This window comes from Herpailurus yagouaroundi, unplaced genomic scaffold (assembly GCF_014898765.1).
Source record: "Herpailurus yagouaroundi ecotype Mexico unplaced genomic scaffold, PumYag 387, whole genome shotgun sequence".
NCBI classification, from domain to species: Eukaryota; Metazoa; Chordata; class Mammalia; order Carnivora; family Felidae; genus Herpailurus; species Herpailurus yagouaroundi.
Genome location: NW_024412604.1, coordinates 1,456,098 through 1,471,928, shown reverse-complemented (window position 1 = coordinate 1,471,928; position 15,831 = coordinate 1,456,098). Strand labels below are relative to the sequence as shown.

General features: G+C 58.1%; 1 long non-coding RNA gene across 1 annotated transcript; it reads right to left on the bottom strand.

Annotated features, from left to right (window-relative positions):
- Positions 1-12,116: 12,116 nt before the first annotated feature.
- On the bottom strand, positions 12,117-15,067 carry LOC121022285 (uncharacterized). The gene is made up of 2 exons (XR_005786890.1): positions 14,752-15,067; positions 12,117-12,412 (listed from the first exon to the last, which is right to left on the bottom strand). It is a non-coding gene; the product is annotated as an uncharacterized LOC121022285 (long non-coding RNA).
- Between the last annotated feature and the right edge of the window lie 764 nt (positions 15,068-15,831).

Genomic DNA, 15,831 nt, shown 5'->3' with positions numbered 1-15,831 from the left:
TTAGCCAGAGCATTCCGTGAAGGCCTGTCCAAGGAGGTCACATTCCTGCTAAGAAACCGAGGATGAGAAGACGCAGACATAATAAAAGCCTTCCAGATAAAGCCAACAGTAAGTGCAAGGGCCCTGAGTTATGCCCAGTCGTGGCTAATTTGGGCAAGACCAAAGGTTACTATGGCCAAAGCACAGAATGAAGAGGAGTCTGGAGGCGAGAGGGGTCAGGAGCCGGGGGCTCTCTGTGTGTGGGCACCGGTCCTCGATCATGTAGAAGGGGGCACATTTGCATATTGCTTCAGAGATGGAAAGGGACTTGCCTGAACCGCCCGACAAGGGATACTTCAGGAGCCAGGACTGCTCAGCCTGAAGAATAGCCCCAGGGGTCTTTGTGTGCCCATGTGGCTTTCCTTGGCAGAGGGAGCAGCTGGCTCGGAGGGCAGAGCCAGGGCAGGGAGGCACTCCTGCTGAGTGAGGAGGCGTTTTTCCTGAACCACCCGGCCACGGAATGCCCGGCCTGCATGGTGGTGAGCTCCCCCGTGCTGGGAGGTATTCAAGCAAAGGCTGGGCAACAAGGCGAGACGATTTTATGAGCAGGGAGGGACCCCATCACTGTTTTCCACCTGCTGGCCTATGGTTGGTCCTGGGCACTCGATGGGCACACGCCCACCCGTGTGTGATGCAGGGCAGGACGCCCATCTCTCCTGGCCTCAGTTTTCCTTGGTACTTCCTAGATGCGTTAAAGTAGCAAATGCTTGCAAACTGTCGGAACAGAACCTGGCTCGGGGCAAACACCGTGCCTGGGGAGCTGTTGTATTATTTTAACGGCCCGTAGGCTCTCCTCTGCCTTCTTTTTCATCTCTTTTTCTTTTGATTTGAAAGCTTCAAAACATGTATATGGTAAAAGAGAAAATAATTAATTAATTAAAAAAATCCAGCCACCCCAAAGGATCAACAATGAAAAGTGAGTCTCCCTCTAACCCCTGGCCCTGTGCTCCTCCCCCAGGCCACCTTCGCCAGCCTTACTCACTTTTCATTGTTTTTTTTTGAGGGGGGGGGTTGCCCTTCCAGAAACACTGACACATAAGGAAATATGTGTTTTCCCACACAAACCGTAGCCATCTATATATACTCTTCTGACTTCTTTCCCTCACTCCTCATCAAAGCCATAGATGTTGATTTAAGCATCTTGAATTTCTGAAGAGAAAATATATTCTTACAAGGTTTAAAAACTTCAGTGATCTGTGCTGAGAATATACTCTCTCCTGCCTGCCCCTAACTGCTCATTCCCCACAGGTAAGCCCTTGAACTGGTTTCTTAGGGACACTTTCAGTGTTGTTGTTTTTTTTTTTTTTTGTTCCCCACACAAATACAAACACATACAAATAGGCTCGTATTCCCATATCCTGTTCCTACGCAAGAGCCTTACTCTAAATACACGGTTCTGCACTTTGCGTTTTCGCCCCTCAGGGTCCACCAGCATGCAGATATTTTCCGTATCCACCTTGGAGCCTCTTTCCTGCCCTTAACAGCTGTGTGATACTCCACCCCGCACTCAGAGCAGAGTTTATGTAACTGGATCCTGGGTGGGGTGTTTCCAAACACACGGGGCAGTGGCTCACTGGAATAACTTTGAAACATAGTCTTCCATGGTAGCAGAAGGTAACTGTGATGGATCGATACAGACAGCTTCTCCTGTACAGGGTGCCCCCTTTGCACTCCTGCCAGCCACACGGAGAGGACCTGTCTCCCTTGGCATCACCAACAGAGTGTCAACGGAAGTGCCGTTCTGATAAGGGAGAAATATTTCCACGGCTCTTACATGTGTGAAGTTGGGCATTAAGTAATATAGTTGGGGGCCTTTTGAGTCTTCTTTAAAAACAATTTTTTTAAACATTGATTCATTTTTGAGAGACAGAGAGAGACGGAGTGGGGGAGGGGCAGAGAGAGAGGGAGAGAGAATCCCAGGCGGGCTTTGTGCTGTCAAGCACAGAGCCCAACACGGGGCTCGAACCCACAAACCAGGACCTCATGACTTGAGCCCAAATCCAGAGTCAGATGCCCAACCGACTGAGCCACCCAGGCGCCCCCTTGCACGTCTTTAATTGGGCTACAAAGTTGACTGTTGGAGGGTCTTGTTTCTGGAAAGCCACCATCTTTACTCTGGAGACCCTACAGTTCAGTGGGACTTCTTCATTCCAGAGCTGAAGGAAATGCACGAAAAAGGCACATTTAAACTAAAACTAGAAACTGTTGGAGAAGTTAGCACTTGGATTCTAACTGAGATTTAATGGCTTGGCAGGTGAAGCTCTTAAGCCAGGTGGGGGAATGATGATCAATGCTTTACAGATGAGGAAACCGAAGCTCAGAAAGTCGTGCAGCCTGCAAGGCCTGGGTGGACAGTCGTGCGGGGCAGCCCTGGTGACCTTGGCCATGCCCCCCTGGGAAGCGAGATCCAGGGTTGGGAGGTACCAAGGTCACAGGAGGGCAGCCAGGCTGGGGCTGAGCGTGAGCCTCCTGCCCGCGCTCGGCTGCTCGCAGTGCCGGGCATCACCAGGGATCTGCGCCCCCAAGTCGGCCACATGGCTGCAGGGACTCCCGCTTGGTCCCCACGAAGCCCGGGCGCGGCGCAGCCTGGGCGCGATGCTCGGCGCGGGCAGCAGGGGGCGGTGCCGCACCGGGCAAGGCGCGCTAGGCCGGCGCGGGGCGGGGGGGGGTGGGACAGGGGCGCTGGGGCTGCGACAGGCCCCTCTCGGTGGCGAGCCCCGTGGATGGGGCTGCGTGCGCCCTGCTGCCTAGTTCGGGCAGCAGGCTCTGTGCCCTCGGGCACACCCAGCTGGGCCCCATCGCAGGCCCCGGCCCGTGCCCCTCCCCCAGCCGATGCCCCCTCGGCCCCGGGGATCCTCCCCCCCAGGCTTCATTTTCTTGCCCGGCGCCGTGGGCTTGGAGCCAGACTCTTAAGGGCGGCGGTGGGGCCCCGCCACTGGCCTCACAGCAAAATGAAAAGCCCACCACGGAGCTCGCCTTCAACCCTCCAGGGGCCCCTGTCACCTTAAAATAGAATCCCGGCGCTTTGCTTTACCGCTGCTTAAAGGGCTGCGCGAACGCCCTGCTGCCTGGCTGACATCATCTCCCACCACCGTCCTCTTCTGACAGTGCGCGCTACCGTCTACCGGCCGTCCCAGCGACACCTCGGTGCTGTGACTGCCTCCAGGCCTGTGTGCTTCCTGCACCCTCCGCCTGGAGGGCCTGTCCTGCTGCCCCGCTCCCGCGTCCCTCATACGCCGTCCTCAGAAAGCTCTCCCCTGACCGCTGCATCTGCAGAAGCCCTAGTTCCTACCTGGACGCTTCTGTTCCACTCCTGTTTTATTCCCCTCCCCCATCGCCCTTAGAATGCCAGGGGCAGCCCCCTCAGCAGACCCAGAGCATCTTGGTCTCCACTGGCCCCCTTTCCAATGTTGACAAGGGTGCCTGGCACACGGGAGGGACTCAGTAACATAGGAGTGAAGGGCGACCTCCATCTGGGACTCTACTGCTCAGACATTTGGACACCGGCTGAGGTGCCCTGGAACCTGGCCTTGGGACCCCCGGCCATGTTGGCCATGACCTTGGCCTAAGCCCTTGCGAGGGGGAGGGCAGAGGTGCTCACATGTACTGAGCACTTACTACGGGTTAAGTGCGTTTCTTGAATCATCTGATGGGATCCCACATTAACCCCAGAAATTACATTTCCGTTTTATGGATGAAAACGCTGAGCCTCAGAGAAGTTAAGCCCGGCCCAAGGTCACACAGACGGAAGTAGAAGTGGCTGAGTTTGATTCCAGAGAGACAAACTGCTCCTGTCCTCAGCTAATGGGTGCATGAGATGGGAGAGGCCTCAGAGAGCATCACCATGTATCCCTTAGTGAACAGAGGGGGAAAACTGAGGCCTGTCGCCTAAGTCTCACAGTTGAACAGAGCAGGGCTGGGCCTCTGAGCCGGGGAATCTAGGAAGAATGCACTTCTTTGCAGCGTATCTGCAGAGGGACTCCTGGGGCTGATTGGGGGGCAAAGCCAAATGTGATACAATTGGGGAAGGAGGTCTGTGCCAAACCAGGTGTCTCCCCTCCCGCTGTCCGAAGGGGCCGCTGAGGTCGACTCTACCTAAGGGCGAGGGGTCAGGGCTGCCACAGACTGGTTATTCAAGAGACACGAAAGCAGGGAAATATTTTAGGTGAGGTTTTCTCATGTTTCAATGTTTGCAACTGACCCTCATGTTAAAAACTGCGGGGAAAACAAAAATACTTCTCTGGGCTGTATTCAGCTGGATGGCCGGACCCTGAGTCCCTGCTAACATCAAGTTCAGATCCCTATCACTTCGGTTCTGTAACCTGAACTTCCCGAGCCTCAGTTTTCTGATCTGTTAAATGGGCACAACCATGCCTCCTTGTGGGGGCCAGTGGACATGGGAGGGCTCGGAGGCAAGGGCTGTGCATGGGTGAGAGGCACCACAGCAGGGGGAGTGGCTCACAGCAAGTTGGGACTGTTTCTGCCCTCACCTACCCGCCAGGGCCTGCCAGTGCATTCTGCATAAAGTCCAAATTCTTCCTGCCTGCGGACATCTCTGACTTCCTCTCTTCCGCTCCCACTTGGTTCAGCCACACAGCCTCCTCGCTGGTCCTTGAACAGCCAGCCCCTCACTCGGAGCTGGGCCTTTGGCTTTTACACCCGGTGTTCCTTTTGCCTAGAGCCCCACCTCCTGACCCTGTGGCTCCATCTGGCCATTCAGGTCTCAGCTGAAATGTCACCTCCTCGGAGAGGCACCCCCCCCCCCCAGTCCAACACTAGTGCTGCACCTGCTTAACTCTCTTCCTGCCCCATATTGCGTTGGACCTCTTCCTGGGCACTTTTGTGGGCTCCCTCCATGGCGTGCGATCGCCATATGTGCAGCGCTTTATCTCATTCACCCCCGAGTCCCCAGAGCCGAGCTCAGTGCCCTCATCCACATTGTAGGTTCTGAATGAATGAATGAATGAATGGATGGATGGATGGATGGGCTGGCTGGGGATGGTGGCTCTTCTTCCCCAGGGATCCAATTAGCGGAAAGTCCCTGAGTGACAGTGTAGCAGCCGGCCGGGTTAGCGCAGCAGCCCGTCCAGCCCTCCCCAGCAACCGAGGTCCATCTGGAGGCTTTGTTTAAAGATGCGGAAATCGGCCACTCAGCTGTACCACCATCACAGACAAGGCTCTCCTGAGGGCTGCAGGCCCGCCCTGGCCCAGCGTTGCCAGGCTCCACAAGGAAAAGTGTGGGTATAGGAGTGGCTGGCCCCAGATCGAGAGTCCTTGGGCTGACAGACCCTGCGCTCCGGCCCTTTCCTGGAGGCTCAGAGAAGGCAGGGGAATTGCCCACGGTCACACAGGGAGGCTGGGACCAGGGCTGAGTGAAGAGAGGGGCAGGGACAGGTTCAGCAGGTAAGGGTAGGAGAGGGGTCTGGCGGGGGTCTAAGTGGTAGGGTACAGAGAACTCTGTCCGCTGGGGGGAGTTTGTGGCAGAGGGAGCCCTCCCTCAGGCCAGCCCCCCCCCCCCCCCCCCCGTTTCCCCACCACCGCCCAGTCCTTCCAGTCTCCTTGCACACGGCTGCCAGGGGACGATGTCTCAGGCCTTCAGTGATTGCCCGAGGCCTCAGGACCAAGCCCCCCATTCCCAGCCACGGCCTGGCTGCACCTCCCAGAAGTTCCCCCTCTCCTCCCGATCCTTGCTGCCGTCTCCGCTTGGTCCCCCTCGTCCTCCAGTACTGGGCTGTCTGTCACTGCCTCAGCAGGCACCCCCCAGTCTGGTCAAGACCCGTTCCAGCTCGGCCTCTGTCACCCTGGGCTGGGCTGGGTCTGTTTTGTCTCAGGGCCCGCAGGGTTCTGCACACAGCTAGGCAGGGGTTCTGGCTGGAGAAAGAGGGATGGATGGATGGGACACTCTCCGAAGACCTGAACTTCAGAGCTGTTAAGTCCTTCACTGTGTGGCTGAGACAGTTTATTTCTTACCCCACTGTTAAGGCCAGTATCTTACATCCAGTAATTAGTGCTGCAGTGAACATCTTTGCTTCTCCCTTGCTCCCTCCCTGCCGAAAATAAAAAATAAATGTATGAATGGGTGAATGAGTGAGGATGCTTAGCACTGTTGGGGAAACCTGTGACCCAGTGCGGTACCCTCATCCCCACATCCGGTCTCTAAAGAAATCCTGCTCCCTCTACCTCCCAAATACACAGAATTCCCTCTTTCCCCACTCCCACCGTTACCACCCTGGTCTGAACTGCCCTACCCGCTCCCTCCTGGATGGTCAAAGCAGCCTCTCTGCTTCTGCTCTGGCTCCCTGCAGCACCCAGAGAGATGGTGTTAAGATTGAGCTCAGATCCACACCCTCCATGCCCCGACTTCCTTGGAGGAAAAGCCCATACAATCTGCCCCAGGACCTCTCAGGCCTCAGGGCTCACCTCTGTACTTAGCCGTCACTCTGCTTCAGTCACACTCATCTCTTGCAGGTCAGTCCCAGAACATGCCAAGCCCAGCCTTGCCCCAGGACCTTTGCACAAGCTGTTCCTGATGCTTGGATGCTCTTCCCTGGTATCCCCAGGATGCATCACTTCCTTTGAGTCTCTACCCCAAAGTCTTACAGATGTCTTTCCTGACCACATTCTACCCCCTGCTTTACCTTCTGGTTTTCCTTCTCAGTTTGTTGTTGCACCCAGGCATTTTATATTTTTATTTATCGTCAGCTTCCCCCATTAGGATGTAAATTCCACGAAGGCAGGGCTTTTGGTCCCTTTGTTTCCTACTGTATCCCAGGCTCGGGCCACTGCCTGGCACACATTAGGTGCTCAATAAATATTTGTTGGATGGACAGACAGATGCCAGTGGGGCAGAAGGGCCGTGTGGATGCCCACGCCTCTTCCAGGGAGTGCGGTGCGTCTCATTTGGCGGTGGCCAAGCCCAGTGTTTGTTCAGGCAGAGCACCTTGCCTCTGCACCGAAAGGAGAGGTTCTGCTGTGGCATAAAGTGCCCCCATCACAGGCTGCCCCTGGTGACAGCCAAGTGCTGCCACTGTCCCTGGGTGCACGAAGCAGGCCTGTCACAATATTTGTTTAACAGGCGGCAGCGGGCTAAGCCAGGCGGCAAACAGCGCTGCCAAGAGGGAGCCTCCTGCATCCGCTGGGCTCCCTCGCGGTGCTAGGGACACGCTGTTGGCCCCTGTTCCAGTGTCCGGCCTGACTGCCTGGCTGGGATGCAAGTGACCCTCACAGCCCCTGCCTCCCCATCATCCTTCTAGCCCAGGCCCACCTCTGCTCCAGCTCTGACTGCTGTTTGCTTACGCCCCTCTGGAAGTCTCTCGACTCGTGGTCCCTGGCCCCCCAAGCAGCCAGCGCTGGGGTGCTCTCCCAGAACTCCCAGCTTCCGAAGGCTTCGGCAAGCACATGCTGCCACCCAGGGTCCCTTGAGACCCCCGGGCAGGCCCTGCGTCACCTGGCAGCCTCAGACTGCCTGCCTCTTGAGACAGGACAGGGGTGGGTAGGACCCGCTCCGGGGGGGCTCCTGTAGGGCCAGGAGCTGGGAGGCTCAAATCCGGCCATTTGTCTATTTGAATGTGTCTTGCTTGTCCGTCTGCCCACGTGTCTCACTGTCTGTCTGGCCATCCGACTGCTACACTCTCTGCCTGCCTGGACATCCCTGGGGTCCCAGACCCTGTGCTGGCATCTGGACACAGACCGTCTTGTTGGGTGCCCCGGCAGCCCATTTCACAGATGAGACACCTGCAGCCCACCGAGGTCGCCCCATGCTCACCCCAGTGCACTCCTGTGACCCTGTCCACCCAAGTCCCATTGCTCTCATGGGGGTGGGGGCCTGCCTGTGTGACCCCTGCTCCTGTAGGGCCACCCCTCTTACACAAGCCACCTCCCCCAGCCACTCCAGCCTGGCATGACTCCCTCTACCTAGCACTCCCGCAGATCAGCGAGTCTGAAACACACAATTTAGCACTTAATTATACACTCTGCTCACTAATTATTTTGTGCCTTATCTCCTCAACTCGTGTGAGCTCCACGAGGCAGAGCCACACTCTTGGGGCCCGGAACAGCCCTCTGAGCAGGCAGGGCTCCTCGCTGCCTGGGCTGGGGCAGGCAGCCACGCCCTGAGCCTAGAACCCCTCCGTGTTGGCACTTAGTGGCCAGGCAGGGGACAGAGGCCGCTCCCCCATTCACGTCGCAAATATTTATCCAGCCCTGTGGGCACAGCAATACACGGGATTTGAAGATGCCCTGTCCCTTGCCCTCCTAGAGCCCGCTGCAAGACAGGCTTAAACAACCCACCCTGGATATATGTGGGGTCTGGAACGGGGGCCCGAGCCCATCCTCTCTCCCTGCTGAGACCTCTCAGCCCCGCCAAGCCCACAGTCAAACCAGTGGGGGAGGGGGCATCGATTCTGTCTCCTGACCCACCTAAAATCACCACGATGGCAGTGGCAGCCTCCCCTGGGCCTCCAAGAGTCTGTCCTCCAACAGGTGGCCAGAGGAAGCATCCCTTTTCTCTCAAACACGGCTCCACATAGAACCAAGTGCCAGTCTGTGCCCCTCACAGGCCTCACGCTGCGGGGCTCTGCTGACGACTTTGACTTTCCCGGCCGCTCAGGCCTTTCTTGCTATCCTGCCACGAGTGTGTGTGCGTGCAGAGAGATCTAGAGAGACAGATCGAGGTACGTTTAAATTGTTTTTAAATGTTTTTATTTATTTTTGAGACAGAGAGACAGGGCATGAGCAGGGGAGGGGCAGAGAGAGAGGGAGACACAGCATCTGAAGCAGGCTCCAGGCTCCGAGCTGTTAGCACAGAGCCTGATGCGGGGCTCGAATTCACAGACCGTGAGATCATGACCTGAGCCGAAGTCGGACGCTTCACCGACTGAGCCACCCAGGTGCCCGGATCGAGGTAGATTTAATTCGGGGAACTGGCTCACCTGATGGTGGGAGCTGGTGAAGTCTGAAATCTCTAGGGCAGACCAGCAGGCCAGAGACTCCAGGAAGGGTTGATGCTGCAGCCTGAGTCTGAAGGCCATCTGCCCCCAGAATTCAGACCTTCGACTGATTGGATGAGGCCCACCCCCGTTCTGGAGGAGAATCTACTTTACTCAAAGTCTATTGACCTCAGTGTTAATCCCATCCAAAAACAAACCTTCACGACAACATCTGCACTGGTGTTCGACCACAGCGTGGCTAGCATGGCCTAGTCAAGTTGACGTATGAAGTCAACTGCCTCAGAAGCCTTCCTAGTAATTAAAATAGCACCTGTGAGGGAGACCATGGCAGGCTGTTCAGACCGCAGCTTTGGGGGTGAGAGCTTTTTGCCCTCAGGTGCAGAAACCTGCCCCATGGAGGTCACCCCCTTCCTGTGAGTGATTGATGTGGGGGCTCCTCCCAACGCGGGCGGCTCTAAGGGACCGGCTGACTACAGAGCTTCCTGTAAGGTTGGTTGGAGCCACGTCTCCCAGCCGGCTTGTCCCTGCCAGTCCTGCCTCCTCCTCCCCTTTCCTTTCGTGTGAGCTAGAAAGTGTGTCCCCCACAAATCAGTGCGTTAAATCCTAACCCCAGGGTGATGGCAGGTGGGGGGCGGGGCCTCAGGGAGGCGATTGTGTCCCGGAGGGAGGAGCCTCAGGAACAGAATTCTGCCCTCACGAAAGGACCCCAGCGAACCCCGCCCCCTCCCCCGCCCCTTCCACCACCGGAGCACAGGGACAGAGGAGGGCCCTCTGTGAACCAGACACGGAGTCTGCTCACACCTTGACGTTGGACTTCTAGCCTCCCGAACTGTGAACTGATGAACCACTAAGACATCATCCACCAGAGCCCTCCCTCCTTCCCTGCGTGCTCGTCTCCATTTCAGGGTCCTCTTCCCGCTCCCCGTCTTCACTGCCTGGTGGGGTCTTTCTTCAGCTGCACTGACCTTGGCCTGGTGTTTATCTGATTTGGATGTATACTGTCAGTCTCCTGCCCTGGGGCGGGGGCTCCATGGGGGCGGGGTTGTGCCCCCAGCACCCCTGACATGCTGCGGACCATCCGCCTCCCGACAGGTGGATAAGCTTGCAGCAGCATCCACTCCAGGCTCTGGTCACCCCAGTCACAGCCAGGTCTGGGTTCCGGGAGCGGGGTGGGCTGTAAGCCTCCCACAGGGCTGGGTTCCAGGTGCATAAGGGGGCGGCTGGGGGGGTGCACGGAGGGAGGCTGCTGTGTGAACCGGACTAGGGTGGGTGTGTGACCTGCAAGGAGGCACTCACTCCCCCTCTGGGCCTGGGACCAGAGGATCTGAGACCCAGAGACAAGAACCTGTTAATTCAAGGCAGCGAGGCAGGTCAGGGGCAGGACTGAGACAGAACGTAGGGCTGTCTGACTCCAAGTTCCCCGTCTTAAGGTGGGGGGGGGGGATTGTGTGGCCCCAGTGAATGCAGAGACCCCGCCAGGGGCAAGCTTTGGGCTTCAAGTTGCTTTGGGGAAGGGGGCATCGAGTGGGGAGACGGAGGGTAGAATGGATTGGGCCCATGCTGTGCAGCAACGGTGGGAGTGGGGAAGCTGGCCGTGAGATCAGAGGCCCAGGATCACATCCACACAGGGGCCGAAGGACGCTGGGGCCGGTCTCGTTTCCAAAGGGAGTCCCATGGCACTCCCCAGTCCACAGGCTGTTCTGCAGCGTGACCTCGTCCCTCCGCTGCCCCCATGCCTGGCCTTGAATCCCGGCTGGCCTTCCGTGGCTCCCTTGCATCCGTAGAACGTGGTGGAACAGCAGGTCCCAGGATTCTACGTCGATTCTTGGAATACTCATTCTCAGGATGCTCCTCTGGGAACCCAGCCACCATGCTGCGTCGAAGCCCAAGCCCCATCCGCACCCAGCCTTCTGGTCGCCCCAGCCCAGGCTCCAGGCTCGAGAGTGAAGGGGACCCCCCCCCCCGTCCGGCCCCTGAGGTTTGAGTCACCACTAGCCTTCAACCTTCCCAGCTGAGGTCTTAGACATGAAGCACAGGCAGAACACCCCACTGGGCTCTGGCAGGCTCCTGACCTACAGACTCCCAGCGCTGAATTAAATGGTTGCTGTTGTTTGCTACTAAGTTCGCAGTGGTTTGTTAACACACAACAAAGGGTAACTCTGACCCTGCTACCCACACACCCTCCACCCCTGGGCCCGCGGGCTTCTCTGGGCCCGCTTTGAACACTCAGGGAGCCTGGAGGCCTGGAGGGCCCCGGGATGGTTGGAGGAGGGTAGCCTGTCCACACCTCGAGTGGCTGAGGCGGAGGAAAAGGCCTGCAGGATTTGGGGAGAGATTTGGGCTTTGGACTCCACCATGACCCAGGCCTGGCCTGCTCTGTGTCACCTGGGCCAGCGTCCTTCCCTCCCCAAATCCCTGCACGGGGATCAGCAGGCCCAGAACACGGGGAGCCCACCAGGCACCTGTAGGCAGCTGGGGTGACGTGTTTTGTTTATGCACGGGCCGCAGCGGGTGCGGCCACCTCTGCGCAGAGGTGGGTTTAGTGGGGAGGGCAGACCGTGTCCCCAGGAGCGCAACTTCTGAGACTTTCTGCTCCTTCCAGGGAGAGAAGCGCTCCCTGTCCTACCCCTCCTTTGCTCTTGAATTCCCTTCCTCTTCTCTCCAATTCCTCCCCTACCACCTGGACATCCCTGCCCCGGCCTCCCGCTGCCCCCCTGGGTCTTCCCTTGCCTCTGGGCCCTGTCTGCACACAGACACCGTCACAGCTTAAACGCCTCACAGCTGACCCTGCTGTGTCTCTGGCTGCCACTCCTCAGACTCCTTTTCCCTCTGAGAGAAGGTCAGGGCGCCCAGTCAAGGTCACCGGCGACCTGGCCCGCCCTGCCTCTCTCCCTGCTTCGGATCCCTCCACCCCTGTGAAATTTCACGCTGCGAGAAAGCTGGCTAAGACTTGACATGGAGGTGGCAGACCCCACCTCAACCAGCGCTCAAGGTCAACAGCGCCTGCAACCAACCATCAGCCATTCAGGTAGCAGGCGCCCCCCGATGTGAGAAGGCACCCACCTCTGTGGTGTTCTCCCGCCAAACCCACAGCTCCTGTGTAATCCTGAGAAAGCCACGGACATCCCACAGAGTAACTGGGCAGTGTTCTTCATAAAGGTCAAAGTCATGAAGGACAAGGGACGACAGAAGAGCCGTCCCAGAGTGGGGGACACGAGAAGACCAGCTGACCAGGTGCGATACGGAGCCTGGACTGGACGTGAGTGGGTAAGCTGGGGACGTCTGAATTTCGGTCAACACTCTTGACCAACGTCTATTTCTTAGTGATGAAAAACACACCCCAGTTGTGTAGTGAGTTAACAGCAGGAGAAGCTGCAGGAGGGTATTTGAGAACTCCATTTCATCTTCGCGATTCTTCCGCGAATCTAAAATAATTTCAAGATGAAACATTAAAAAACTTCAGACGCCTGGAAATTCTGTATTGTGTCTCTTATTAAAACTGTCATACGTGCTCAGTGTAATGATTCCAATCAGCGGAGAGGCACGGCCACAACCCTCCCCTGCAGAGGGGAGCCCGGTCTGACGTCCATCCCTCCGGCTTTCGTGCACACGTTAACGTATATTATTCTCATTACTTCGTTTTCATTACGAGGGGGATTTAAAGCACGCTCTGTCCTGCCACCTGTGTTTTCGCCTGTTACTCCCCCGATACGTCTGCCAGGTCAGGCCGGGCGTTCACGGTCACGGATGCAAACCCACACTGCCAATGGACTTCTCCGTGAGTTTGTAATTTCTGTGCTCGGCCCCTCGTCAGCGCCGATTAGACAGACCCCGTGTTTACCTAGTGACGTGCTCGTTCCAGGAGTGAAAGAAAGTGCCAGCATTATTTTGGCCTAAGCGCACGCCTGCCTCCAATTCAGTCCACATGTCCCTTGCAGGGAACTTCTTCAGCTCCTTGGTCGTTTCGTTGGGGTTAGTTTCATTAAAACCCGAGACCCGCCGTGAGTTCGAGCCCCGCGTCGGGCTCTGGGCTGATGGCTCAGGGCCTGGAGCCTGTTTCCGATTCTGTGTCTCCCTCTCTCTCTGCCCCTCCCCCGTTCATGCTCTGTCTCTCTCTGTCCCAAAAATAAATAAACGTTAAAAAAAAAAAAAAAACCCGAGACCGGAATCCGCAGATCCACTTACCCCGGCAGTGCGCTGAAGGAGCATGAAGCTGTGTGCGTGTGTCCCCTGCCCTGCGGGTCTCCCGTCCCCTGCGACATCTGGGGCTTGCAGGGCCACAGGAAGGTGATATGTCACCTTTCGTCAGATGTATGGAGAGGCTGGTTATAGTCCTTTTTTTTTTTTTTTTTTTTAAGAAGCATCCATTCAAAATACAAGTTCTAGCATTCTCTTCTCACACCCTGTAGGCATGCATAGAAGTTCTAGCTTATTTCTGCAGCTATCTGCTACGGCTTGACCTGCACCGAGGTTTGGTGCTCCATTTGGGGGATGCCTGACCCCAACTTTTACCAGGCTAAAGTGTCCTCTAGCCTCTAGGTAACGGCTTGCTCCCCCAGGAGGCCGCGCCTGGTCTCCCAGGCCGCGCCCCTCCCAGTCTGGTCCCATAGCCACCACCCTCCCTTAGGACAAGGCGGTGACCAGAATAGAGGTCAGAGGGTGTGAGTTGTCCACCTGAGGCCGTAAGGGCAAGGCCCTGGTCCCTATGCCTACACTGCTGAGCACAGGGCTTGTGCCGAAGGAATGGAGGAAGAGTTTAAATGTGCAGGGAAGGCAGAGGTGGTGGTCCCCGGGGAACAGAGGAGTGACACAGGTCGGGCAAGGGGGAGTCTGGGGTTGGCTTGGGCACATGTCCCAGACCCTGCGATGAGGCCAGCCCCATGTCAGTGAGGGCCCCCCCCCCACCCCCCGAGCTGGAACCCTGGAACCTCTGTGCGTGTTGCTCCTCTCTCCTCTACCCTACAGACGCCCAGGCACGTGACCCTACACCAGCCGTGTGGCCATGCAGCTCAAATCCGTCCCTCTCCATTCCTCTCTGCCCCCACCTCCAGTGTCCCCTCTGGACTTCCCTACAGATCTCACACCACTTGCCTGCCTGGATTCTTCCATGGCTCCCACTGCATTCAGAATAAAGCGAAATCCTGACCAGGCGCGAGGCTCACCTGCTGATCCCGTTTTCACCTCGGCCCTGCCGTTCTCCCCTCATTTGTTCCTTGTGCCCTGGTCTCTGCTCGAGCCATCTTTGTCCCCAGGACCCTGACATGTGCGTGGAACCTCCCCACCTCTGCCACATCCACCCTTGCTCGAAGGTCATCTCCTCAGGCCACCGCCCCCCAAACTAGGTCAAGGCCTCCTGTGTTATAAGCATGATGTGTTCGCTTTCCACTAAATTGTGGATGCCACCGGGCAGGGCAAGTCGCTTTCCTCCCACAGCTGTGTCTCCAAGCATCCGGTGAGTATTCATTCAAGGCACACAGAAGTGAACAGACGGGGCGTAGTGAGCAGCTGGCTGGTGACACCGGGGCGAGGCCCTGCGTTTGGGCTGAAGGTGGCCTCTGCAGTTGGGGACGCCCTCGGAGGCCCAGGGTGGGCTGGGGGGAGGGGGTGGCAAGTGTGTCCGGAGGGCACGACAGTGTCCCGGGTTTCCCTCCCCTGGGGGGCGGCTCCCTTTGTGTCTCCAGCCCTGGCCAGGGGGCCGAGGGAAGGCCCACCGCCTCCCTCCCTTCCGCTCACGTGTGTGCATCCAGGAGTAGGGCAGCCGTACCTGTATGCCTGCGTGGATCAGCCCTGCTGTGGCGGTGAGCTTTGCGACTGTCTGGATCTGCGCGGGGCGGGGGCGGGGGGTGTTTGTGTGTGAGCGTGTGATTGTTTTGGTTCGCTATGACGGGCGTGGGCGTGATCCTACAGGGGGGCCGCCGGGTGCCTCTGTGGGGGCGCGTCTGTGCTCATCTGAGCCTGCCTGCCGTGGGGCGGGTGTGTCCCCAAGCGCCGGCGGGGCTGGGTGGGGGTGGTTTGTGCGCCCCTCCAGCGTCTGGATATTCGGGGACCCCTGCCAGGGGGCCCACCGGACCCTGCCCTGCCCCGCCATCTTCCTCTTCTCTGCAGTTCCCGTCACCTAGCAACCGGGGGACTCCAGTCGGCCAGGGGGTGGGGGTGGGGGGGTCTCAAAGACAAAGACAGTGTCTCTGGAAGGAAGGGCTGTGCTGGGAGGAGGAGGGTCTCTAGACTCTGCTCAGAGTGGAGCCTTGGGCCCGCCCGAGGGCTGCCTCCACCAGCTCATCCCGCGTCACCAGACAGCCCTCTCTTGGTGGCCCCTCCACCCTCCCCCTTCCTCCTGGGGCTGGCACAGCCGCTGGTCCCACACGCCGCCCCCACCCTCCAGGGAGCCTTGTGTGGGCCTCTGCTGGGTGGGATGTGAGGACAAGATTGGCACGGACGCCGGGCACACGGTCTGGTGGCTCTCGGCTCCACAGACTGAGGCCCGGCACTGAGCGTGTGCTGGTGAGCGCAAACCCACCGAGGAGCTGGGCAAGTGGCTCTGGCCGCAGACAGGCGGACATCCATAGCTGCTCCTCCGGGGATGTGCTTCCCTTCCCCAGAAGCCAGAGGCAGAGGGCATTCGCCTGCGGCTTTGGGGTGAAGGCCTGGCGATCCCGGGGGACAGGAAAAAGAAGAGCTCCCCATGCCTCCCAGTGGTTCTCAAGGTCCCGTGAGACCCGCTCTCTTCCGGGGATGCCAGCCTCCTCTCCGGTGCACTCCATTCCCTCGCTCCAGCCACGACGGCTGACAGGCCACACCGATTCTGCCTCAGGGCCTTTGCACGGCTCCTCCCTTTGCCTGCACA